The 11,640-nt window shown below is 33.7% G+C and overlaps 1 non-coding gene across 1 annotated transcript; it reads left to right on the top strand.

Moving 5' to 3' along the window:
- The first annotated feature begins 379 nt into the window (after positions 1-379).
- LOC114914535 (small nucleolar RNA R71) lies at positions 380-485 on the top strand. The gene has a single exon (XR_003801880.1). It is a non-coding gene; the product is annotated as a small nucleolar RNA R71 (small nucleolar RNA).
- The last annotated feature ends 11,155 nt before the right edge of the window (positions 486-11,640 follow it).

The raw sequence follows: 11,640 nt of genomic DNA, 5'->3' as shown, positions 1-11,640 counted from the left end.
GTTGAACTTGAACAAATGGCACAAACATCTTACACATGTATGGATGGAGTGGAGGTCTACCTGACTTGCAATAGTCAATCAATTTTTTTGTGTCAATTCATCCACCTCACTGAGTTTTTATGACAATTCATCCACCTTGCTGTGGATGTCTATGGAATGGCCTACCTTAAAAATTTCACCTCTTTTTGGTCCAATCATGGGAGGGTCTCTACAGGCAGCAGACATATGATGTAGAGAGTTTTCACAAAGGGCCTCGAACAGTTGCCAGGCCTCATGTTCATTTTTGAGTATGAATGTTCCTCCACACGAAGCATCAACCATCTGCTGGTGCTTTTCTGATAGACCATCGTAAAAGTACTAGACTAGTTGCCATTTGGGTATGGCGTGGTGCAGACATTTATGAATTAGGTCTTTAAGCCTCTCCCAAGTCTCATGGATTATTTTTCCATCCATTTGGGAAAAACTGGTAATGACTTTTCTAATTTGATTTGTTTTTCCTATAGAAAAGTAATTCTTGAGAAATTCTTTCTGAAGTTGATCCCAGGTTGAAATGGTTATAAATCTAAAGAGTTTAGCCAATACTTGATCTTGTTCTTAAGAAAAAATGAGAATAATTTTAACCTAAGGGCATCATCAGAAAAATTTTGGATTTTGACAATGGAGCATATCTCAAGAAATTCATGCAAGTGTTTGTATGGGTTCTCGTTCGACAGTGCATGGAAAGATGGTAGTATTTGAATAATGCTGGACTTGAGTTCGTATTGTTTTACCTTAACGGGAGGAGGTTGGATACATGGTGAGTAGGTGTAGGTTGAAGGAGTAAAGTACTCCTTGAATTACCATGGTGGGTCAGTCTCTTGGTTTAGGTCCATGGTTTTGACTCGATTTGTTCGGATCATTTTTTCAAGTTCTAGGTCTAGTGGGTGTAAATCAGGTTGCAATGATCAGCATCCTAGCATACACCCGAAAGATCAAACAAAGTTTTAATTTCAGTAATTTTTTTTCTTATTTTTTTTAAAGAGAGGAAAAGAAAAGGAGAAGAAAGAAAAAAAAGAGTTCTAAAGAAACGAATCTAAGGAGTCCTGAAGCTAAAAAGTAAGAGAAGAATTAGTTAATGTTTGATATTAATTGTAATCAAGTTAAACAAGAATGAACTCTCTATCCCAAGATTGACCAAAATCTATATAGCTCCTAACTATTCAAATGCACAGTCAAGTACTCCAAGTGTGAACCTAACCAACCAATTGATCAAGTATAATGTTATTGGGGGTCTCCCCATTACTTTTCTTAGACACCAACTAAGTTGGTCAGGTCAGCGAATGGAACTAATTAAATAACCATCTTTCTTTAGGATATAATCACTGAACCACTTTTCTAAACACCAACTAATCAACTTGGCTTGATTCGATTCAACTTTTGGGTCACTTATCCTATTAAGCTCGAATTTTTTAGGGACCAATGTCTAATTGATTTTAGATTAAAGGCTTAGGTCAATGCAATATGAAGGGTGGTGGTATGTGGGTCAAGAAAAGATGATGAAATCTCCACCTTATATTGATTAGAATTTTGCCCTTAAGATAGCTTATGAAGATGCAATGTAATGCAAACAAGATTTTAATTTTTTTTTATTTTGTTTTTATTTCTAATGTCACTATATGTATTATGCAATATATATATATATATATATATATATATATATATATATATATATATATATATTATTTTATATGAAACAATCATGTCAATGATCTCTAATAATGATGTTAAAATTTGATCGCTATCATGAGCGATCAAAAATAAAATCTAACTCAAACTATATTGATAGGATGAGTCTGGATCATATCCACAAGGATCAAAGGGCTGAGCCATGTTCAAATTATAAAATAAAGTGAAGAATTAAGATTTTAGAGTTTTGAAAAAATAAAAGAAATAAGTTTGACAAAAATAAAGTTAAAAAAAATTAAATAAAAAAAAGTACCTCAGATTTTTGAATCCATTCTTTAATCACAGATTTATATTTTAATTAAAGTAATATAGATCACTAAAAACTACAAGCCTTAGTGATTGAAAAAAGATAAATACATGATTAAATTTCGAGCATAGCTTATCTCACTAAGCACGATTCATACTCTTAGATCATGACTCACCTCTACATAGTCATAAATTATTCAAAAATCTATCTTATGAAGCAATAAAAATTATTACTTAAACACAAATAAAATCATAGAAACTATTCATGTTTGCAAAAATATTCAATTAAATTCAAAAGAAATATGCCTTACAACGTTCAAATAGTTGATAGCAAAATAAAAAAAAAATACACAATAAAATCAGAAAATAAAATACAAATCTAGATTTTAGGACTTCATCTACTCCCTCGAGGATGAAGGGTTTAGCTGTTCATAGATTGGATCTTGTTCACCACCAAAAGCTCCATCTTCTTGAAAGGTTGAAGAAGAACTTGAAGAAGAAGATGTAACAGAATCTCTTTTGCCACCCCAAAAACCCTCTCCTAAAGCTCCAAACTCTTGCAACCTCCCTCTCTTCCTCTTTCTTTTTCTCCACAATTTTTCTCTCAATTTTTTTTCTATTTTTCTTTTCTCCCTGGGACCTCTTTTTATATAGCCTTCATAACCCCCCAAGTCTTGGCCGTATCAAATCTCTTAGCCTTTCACGTATTAGGACTCCTTACTGCATTAAACCACTCATCCCATGTCCCAACTGCGTCCTAATTGTAAAACTAGTTTTTGGCCATTGGATCACCATCAAATGCGTCAGATTTCATCAAAACAATTCCTTATCAGAGTTGGGATTGATGATAGCCATTGGATCGCATGTTTGGATCTCTCTAGACTGTCGGATGGCATAACAGAAGGCCTTTATTTACTTCTCCCAATCAACAACAACCACGACCGTCCGATCGCCAAAGAATCACTGCCAGCCATCGATCAGTGCAAAATCACCCCGCTCGCCTGTGCGCTGCGATAAAGACCAGGGGACATTGTTCCCCTGGACCATGTGTGAACCCGACGTGCATTGTCTCATGGATCGTGTGGTAGATCGTGCCCAGTTTTGGTGAGCTGTGCCCTGGCATTTCATGGACCGCAATGGCTCTATGGACCATGGTGGATCGAACGGCTTTGGGCTTGATTTTGGATTAGTTTTTGGGTCTTTTTGAGTTCGATTTGTTTCTAATTTGAGTCATTTTAACCTGTGAATTTGGCTCTTTGAAGGAAAAAGTTGTTCGATTGCATCGGATACCTGGAAAAAAATTGAATAGATTAACAATTAAAATTCTCATAATGATTATAAAATCTCATCTTGATTCATAGTGGAAGATTTAATTAAGGTTGATTGATTCCTGAATCAAGTCGCTTCGCGAGATCTGGATGTCCAGACCCTCTACTTCGCTCGCATGCTAACTAATGTAGGAGAGAGGGATGAAGCTCTTCTTTAGTAGGGGAGGAGAGGAGGCCTTAAGATATGATCTGTATGCCTTGGAGAACTCCCCACACCATGCAAGAGAGAGGGAGAGGACACCCAAGGGAAGACATGCCCAGAGAGAGGGGATGCCCAAGGGAAAGGAGACTCCTTGATGATTGCTTGATTGCTTCTTCTCTTCTCCACACCCCTCCTTAACTAGACAAGAGTTTCTAGATCAAATCAAGTACCTTCATGGGTTAAGAATATGATCCTCTAAGTTTGAATCAAATCCAAACTCCTTAAACCATAAGGTTTCCTAATGGAAGTAGGAGAGGCGCCAACTTACGCCTCCTTTCTCTATGCCGCACGGCCAAGGGGAGGGGGCTATTTTTAGTGCCCGCTCCTCCGTCTCGGTAGGCCATATAGGTGAGAGAATGTATGAAAAATATGACTAAGTACATGAAATCTAATTTGGTTCAGATTTGGATTCAATTTGAATCCAATTCAAATATGATTCGAACCAAATTCGAAAAGACTGCTAATCCTAATCTAATTAGGATTTAGGTCCAAATCTAACTTGGATAATTAACTCAATTTAGCCTCAATAAAATTAAGTCCAATTAAATTAGATCTGATCTAAAATAATTATGACTTGAATCCAAACTCTCATAATTTTTTGAATTATAGATTTGATCAAATTCATCTCCAGAATCAAACCTGCACCTTATGTGCAGTGCTAGCTGCACATAGTCGGTGTTTAATTCTATATGACCCATAACTTAATTTTAAATTAAGTAAATATATATGTTTAATCAAGTCTCATACTTCTAAATTGAATATATAAATTATTCGATCAATTTTTTTCTATGTTGTTTGACTTTGTGCGTGACTCCATAGGTTTGAACATTAAGTCGGTGTATAGGAATCCCTTCCTATACTAATCAAAGTGACCATCTAGCAATGATACCCGACATCCCGATAGATTGAATAATTGTAAAGCAATATTCAAGAACCTTAGTATATGGTTACCACATAATTCATCCCTTTGACTCTAATGCTCAAGGTGACCTAGGATATAACTGTCAACCCTAGAATAGTCATTCTCATTGTATTTCAATCTTTTTCAAATCCTATGATAGATCACAAGGATTATTCTGATCAAGATTTTACTGGATTGAGATTTAGTGATGCATTGACTCCTATAAACTGGAGGGGTCAATCCTATCTTGACTCACACACTGATTTTATAAGTACCTGACTGTATCTAGTAGCCTTCCTCACTGTATTAGAAATACAGATAGTCCGACACCAAAGCACAGTAAGTTACTTATAAGTCACCATGGTGATCTTAGGTCGAAGGGATACTTATGCCCATATCCTTCACGAGCTGTTCTTGATAGTAGTCAGTAGGTGAGTCACTGTTCAATGATGATGTACTCTTACATCTCACCTATATGCCATACCAGTATCTTTATACTCCTTGATTAAGAAGACAACCAACGCATATAGCACACAATGATCTATACTCGATAAATGTTATTATCCTTATTAATAACATATCATTTGGTCACGAACAAGTTTAAAAATTATTTGATAAATTTTCTTTTATCAATTATATTACAGTTCTAAGGACTTCATTATAACATAAGAGTTCAAAGAAAGATGCACTTTTATGATGAACTTATCAGAAATAATTTTTATTCATTAATAATTCATATATAAATTATAAAAAGCTCAATCGTCTATAGATAGATAATTGACTTTAGAACATATTTTTCAACAACTCCTACTTGGACTAAAGCTAATCAGGACTGTATCAAATACCCATCTTTCACTTGTGATCATCGAACTCTTTGGTCTTGAGAGCTTTAGTGAAGGGGTCAGTCAAATTTTTCTTTCCATCAATCTTCAGCAGCTCGACATCATCTCGATCGATGATCTCACAGATCAAATGATAGCGACGCAGAATATGTTTGATTCTCTGATGAGATTTGGGTCCCTTGGCTTGAGTGATGGCACCAGTGCTATTACAATACAGTAAAATTGGACCTTCAACTGAGGGAACTACTTCAAGTTCGTAGATGAACTTTCTCAATTAAACAACTTACTTCGCAGCATTGGATGCCATGATATATTCCACTTTACACATTGAATCAGCTAGTGTGTGCTGCTTGAAACTCTTCCAACAGATCGCTCTACCATATAAAGTAAAAATGTAGCCAGACACACTTTTGACATCATCATAATTAGACTAAAAATTGAAATCTATATATCCCATAAGTTTAAAGTCTGTATCTCTATAGGCTAATCATTGGTCCTTAATATTTTTTAAATATTTAAAGATTGTCTTCACAACCTTTCAATTGTTTTCATTTGGATCACCATTTTGGATCAAAAAATCATAGTATCTGTCTGATTGATGCGATACTCTATCGGATCTTCTTAATGGCACCTCTATGACAGGCTTTGAATTTGATTCCCCAATCAAATCTAGTACTGTATTCCTACTCAGAGGTATCTGATTTTCTAAGCTCGATATTAGTAGCATCAGTTCCTTCTCTAAGGAATTCTTTTTCTAAAAAGACTATCTTATTGCTGACAAATACCTTTTGTTCTTCAGTGAGGTAGAAATAGTATCCTTTTGTTTCTTTTGGATATTCTGCAAATAAATACTTATCGGATCTGGATCCAAGCTGATCCGTCTTTAAATGTTTGACATAAGTTGGACATCTCCAAATCATAAAATATGAGAGTACTGGCTTATATCCTATCTATATCTCAAATAGAGTTTTATTTATAGACTTGCTTGGAATCCTATTCAGTACATAGCATGCTGTTTCTAGAGTGTATCCCCAGAAGAAGATTGCCAAAGTCGCAAAGCCTATTATGGATCGAACTATATCTAACAGTGTTCGATTCCTCCTTTCTGACACTCCATTATATTACGGTGTCTTCGGAGGAGTCCATTGTGAGAGAATCTCATTTTCTTCTAGATATGTCAAAAATTCATTGGAAAGGTACTCACTTCCTCGATTTGATCAAAGAGTTTTAATACTCTTCTCAGTTTATTTTTCTACTTCATTACAGAATCGTTTGAATACTTTAAATGATTTAGATTTATACTTCATAAGATAGATGTACCCATATCTTGATAGATCATCAGTGAAAGTAATGAAGTAATTATACTTGTCTCTGGTACTTGTGCTCATGGGTCCGCAATATCACTATGTACTAGACTTAGAACATCAGTGACTTGCTCACTTTTTTCTTTAAAAGATGACTTTCTCATTTACTAAGAAGATAAGATTCACAGATCAGTAATGATTCACAATTATCAATATCAAAAATTTTCTCTTTAGTTAATCTGTCCATCTTGTTCTTGTTCATATGACCTAATCGATAATACCAAAGATAAGCATCACTGATATTATCTACTTTAGGATATTTATTTGATGTGTACAATACACTAACAGACTGTAATAGTAAGTACATATCATATTTTAATTATCGATATAAAATTATAGTATCATTAAAAATGATATCACAAAATTTATCTTTTATCAAAAAGTTGAAACCAACTTTGACCAAAAAGCTTATAGAGATGACATTCATAAAAAAGAAAGAACAATAATGATAATTATCTAACATGACAATCTTAGATTCAAAAATAAGTTGAATAGTTCTCAGAGCTAGCAATGGAACAAGACTTCCATCTCCAATGTTCAGGAACCATTCACCGTCTCTGAATTTTTTACTGATCTAAAGTTCCTGCAATGAATTGCAATTGTTAATTAGACTTTCAGTATCCAATACCTAGGTAGTAACATAGAAAAATTATAAGGAGTTATCATATAAGTACCTTATCTAAGAACAGATTGCTGCTTTCTCTTGTTCGACCTGTTGAGGTCAAGGGAGGCAATATACTGCGGAGAATTTCTCTTCCAGTGCCCTAGCTTCTTGTAGATGAAGCACTTTGCCTTGCTCTTGTTAACCTTTGACTTCTTGCTCTGACTAGGCTTTGGAGCCCCAGCATGCTGCACCTTCTTCTTGTTCTTCTTCTTTTCCTTTCTAAAGGGATGACACTTAAAAGAACCACCCACTATATTCACCAGCTCCTTTTTAAGCTGGTTATCTTTCTCATAGTTCTACAGTAATCCTAACAAACCATGATAGTTTACTGCAGGCTTAGTCATTCTGTAATGAATAAAGAAAGGGTAGGTAGGACTTGGACAAAGAATTTAGGATCGCATCTTTTCCTAGCTGCTCACATAAGAAAAATCCAAGTTTGCTCAGATGCTCGATTTGCTCGATCATGTACAGTACATGATTAATGATTGGTGCCCCTTTCCTCATCTGTGTATTGAAGACAGCATAAGACATTTGAAAGATTTTTTCTGACTGAGCATGCTCAAATTTTTGACCGAACTCATCGTTCATAACCGCCCTCATAATGCAATGCACAGTGACTTGATCATTGAGCCACTTCTGGTAAGTGTCTCTGGCCACACCTCGAGTGTTTAGGATGAGCTCCTCAGGTGTTGGATCTATAGGTACATACAACATCCTCTCGTGCTTCAAGACAATCTTGATCTTTCGATACCAACTATCAAAATTAGGTTCGATGAATTTGTCGTTATCTAATAGCGAGCGGAGTGATAAAGCGTTAGCCATTTTTGAAAAAAAAATATAAAATTTATTAGTATATGAATTATTTATTCCTAAAGATTTAGACTTTAGTCTAAAATTTTTCTCACTATTTTATATGAATTAGTAACCTCTATCCTCAATTCGAAGAATTACATTAATTTCTTAGTAGGTACTAGAATTCTCATACACTGCACACAAGCCCGAATTTGCTCGACCAACCCGTGCATCTATGGGTAGGTTTCTAACTAATTATTTCTTCAAACAATTTTTAATAATATGTTTTGCCCTAATTATCTCTTCAGCAGGCGTTTGCGCCTTCAATAAAAATTTCAGTTAGGTTCAACCATTAACATGATCATACTCAGTGTATCTAACAAACAAATGCTTAGGCTCGAGCTTGCTCGGCCAACTTGACCATTGATCTGAAAAATGCAACAAGGTCATCATATGATAAATGATAATTTTAATACCCAATAAACTTCAGGCGTTTGCGCCTCTAATGCTTATTTAGAATACTGGAACCATTATCATGCACCTTAACAGGAGGCTATGAACTAGTTATCTCCATAATTATATCATTTTAAGGATATAATAATTTAAAAAATTTAATTAGTTGATTTAAGAATAAAGAGAAGAGGTTAACCAGCATTTCAAATATCCTCTCACTAACTTCACCAAGTCATCAAAAAGGACTAGAAATAAGTTGGCTCAAGAATACTTGAATCAGTCATATTGATTAACCTTATGGCATGGATCAACTCGAATTTTTTAGTGATCTAATCTTAACATAATCTATCAAATTGGTCAGGTAAGTGAGATCTATAGGAGGATAGCCAATGCTTGTCTTAAACACCATATAGGCTCGATAAGCATGCTCCTAATTAAAAACCAACGGCTGTACTGCCGAACTTATCTTAGACACCAATTGATCAATTAGTTTTGATTTAGTTAGCCAAAAAATTTGAGCTCGACCACAGAGTCACAATCAGATCCATTTGGTATGGTCAAAAATATGGACTTGATCAAGCTACAACTATTGAGGTTGATCTTAAAAAAATTTTGATCTAATCTAATTCAACTATTGATTAGGTTGAATCAATTTTTTTATTTGGTCCATATTTGTTACTAACCTTAGGTCTAACCCACTTAGATAATCTGATTCAAGCTAACCCATAGCCCCTTAGTTCATGAGGTATTTTAAGATCTTTAATTCTCAATTTTAGAATTTTTGATAATCATATTTTAATTCATAATTAAGTATATAAAATTTTGTATTGAAACTATTTCAATTTGTAAAACTATTTTATAAAAAATTTCATGCAAAATCTTACATCAAATGTCATTAATTTCATATTATGAAACTAATTTTTAGATCTGAGTATTTTGCATAAATTGATAAAAAAATAAATCATAAAATTTTTAGATATAATCTAAACTTATTTATGATTAGAACAATTCTAGGATTTTTTTTTTGTTTTTCTTTTATATGAGATATAATCACATTGGCACCCCTACATCTTATAAGAAAAATCCATTGATTAGGTAAGAGAGAAAATTTAATCCCTACTTCTTCTTATGACCAGACGACCATGGTGATCAACTCAATTTCGAGTACTTATCTACTAAGAATAATTCTACACTACATATCGCATATGTAAAAATAAAATTCTGGTTCATATCATATTCATAACATGATAACATACAGAATTTTTATCTAATCTAATAAGATTATTACTATAACATTAAATTTTCAGATCTGAACCTTAATCATATCATCAAATGAATCATTAATTTTAAATTTAAAAAAATAAAAAAAATTATTCAAAATATATGTATGATTGCATAAAAAATTTTTGGTTTGAGATATGATCAAATATATGCAGATACTTTGCTCAAATCAGATCTAAAATTCTATCAAAGAGATTTAGATCTGAGCCTGATTTAAATATTAATTCTCTAATTGAAATACATCTAGAGAAATCTGTCAAAATAGATTTAAATCTATGTATAATCAGATTTTAAATTAGAACAAAAATTTGCATAGAAAATTTTGTTAAAACAGATTTTTAGCAGATCATTTTCAGGGGCTGATTTCATTCTGATAATCTGGTCAAAATTAGATCAAAAAAATACAGAAAATATCATGTTAAAATAAGATTTAATTATATCACAAATTTTGATTCAAAATTAGATCAGAAAAAATCAAAAAATTTCAAAAATTAGACTATATGATCATGACATATAGCCTGGCTTTGAAACTAGTTGAAGAGAAAAATTGTCTGATCATATCGGATGTCAGGAAAAAATTGAATTGATTAGTAATTAAAATTTTTATAATATTTATGGAATTTCATCTTGTTTCACAATGAAAGATTTAATCAAGGTTGATTGATTTTTGAATCGAGTCGCTTCATGAGATCCGAATGTCCAGATCCTCTATTTCGCTCGCACGCCAACCAACGTAGGCGAGAGAGATGAAACTTTTCTTTAGAAGGGGAGGAGAGGAGGCCTTGAGATATGATCTCTAAGCCTTGGAGAACTCTACATGCCACCCAAGAGAGAGGGAGAGGATGCCCAAGGGAAGACACGCCTAGAGAGAGGGGATGCCCAAGGGAAAGGAGACTCCTTGATGATTGGTTGATTGCTTTCTCTCTTCTCCACATCCCTCCTTAAATAGATAAGAGTTTCTAGATCAAATCAAATATCTTCATTGGTTAGGAATAGGACCCTCTAAGTTTGAATCAAATCCAAACTCCCTAAACTATAAGGTTTCCTAATAGAAATAGGAGAGGTGCAAACTTGCACCTCCCTTCTCCATGCCGCACATCCAAGGAGAGGGGGCTATTTCCAGCACCCTCTCCTCCATCTGGATCAGCCATATGGATGAGAGAATGCATGAAAAATATGGTTAAGTACCTCAAATCCAATTTGATTCAGATTTGGATTCTATTCGAATCCAATTGAAATCTGATTCGAATCAAATTTGAAAAGACTGCTAATCCTAAGCTAATTAGGATTTAGGTCCAAGTCTAACTTAGATAATTAACCTAATTTAGCCTCAATAAAATCAAGTCCAATTAAATTAGATATTATCTAAAATAATTATGATTTAAATTTAAACTCTCATAATTTCTTGAATCATAGATTTGATCAAATTCATCCTCAGAATCAAAACTGCACTTTATGTGCAGTGCTAGCTATGCATAGTCAGTGTTTAATTCCGTATGACTCGTAACCTAATTTTCAATTAAGTAAATTTATATGTTCAATAAAGTCTTATACTTCAACACATAAATATCCGATCAATTGTTTCTTATGTTGTTTGATTTTGGATGTGACTCCATAGATTCGAACACTAAACTAGTAGTATAGGAACCCCTTTCTATACTAATCGAAATGACCATCTAGCAATGATACCCAACATCCAGATAGGTCGAATAATTGTAAAGCAACATTCAAGAACTTTGGTATATAGTTACTTTATAATTCATCTCTTTGATCCTAATGTTCAAGATGACCTAGGATTTAACTGTCAACCCTAGAATAGTCATTCTCATTATATTTCAATCT

The sequence above is a fragment of the Elaeis guineensis genome, chromosome 13 (genome assembly GCF_000442705.2).
Source record: "Elaeis guineensis isolate ETL-2024a chromosome 13, EG11, whole genome shotgun sequence".
Classification (NCBI taxonomy): Eukaryota; Viridiplantae; Streptophyta; class Magnoliopsida; order Arecales; family Arecaceae; genus Elaeis; species Elaeis guineensis.
Note: the sequence above shows the minus strand (reverse complement) of the source record. Positions and strands in the feature narration are given on the sequence as shown.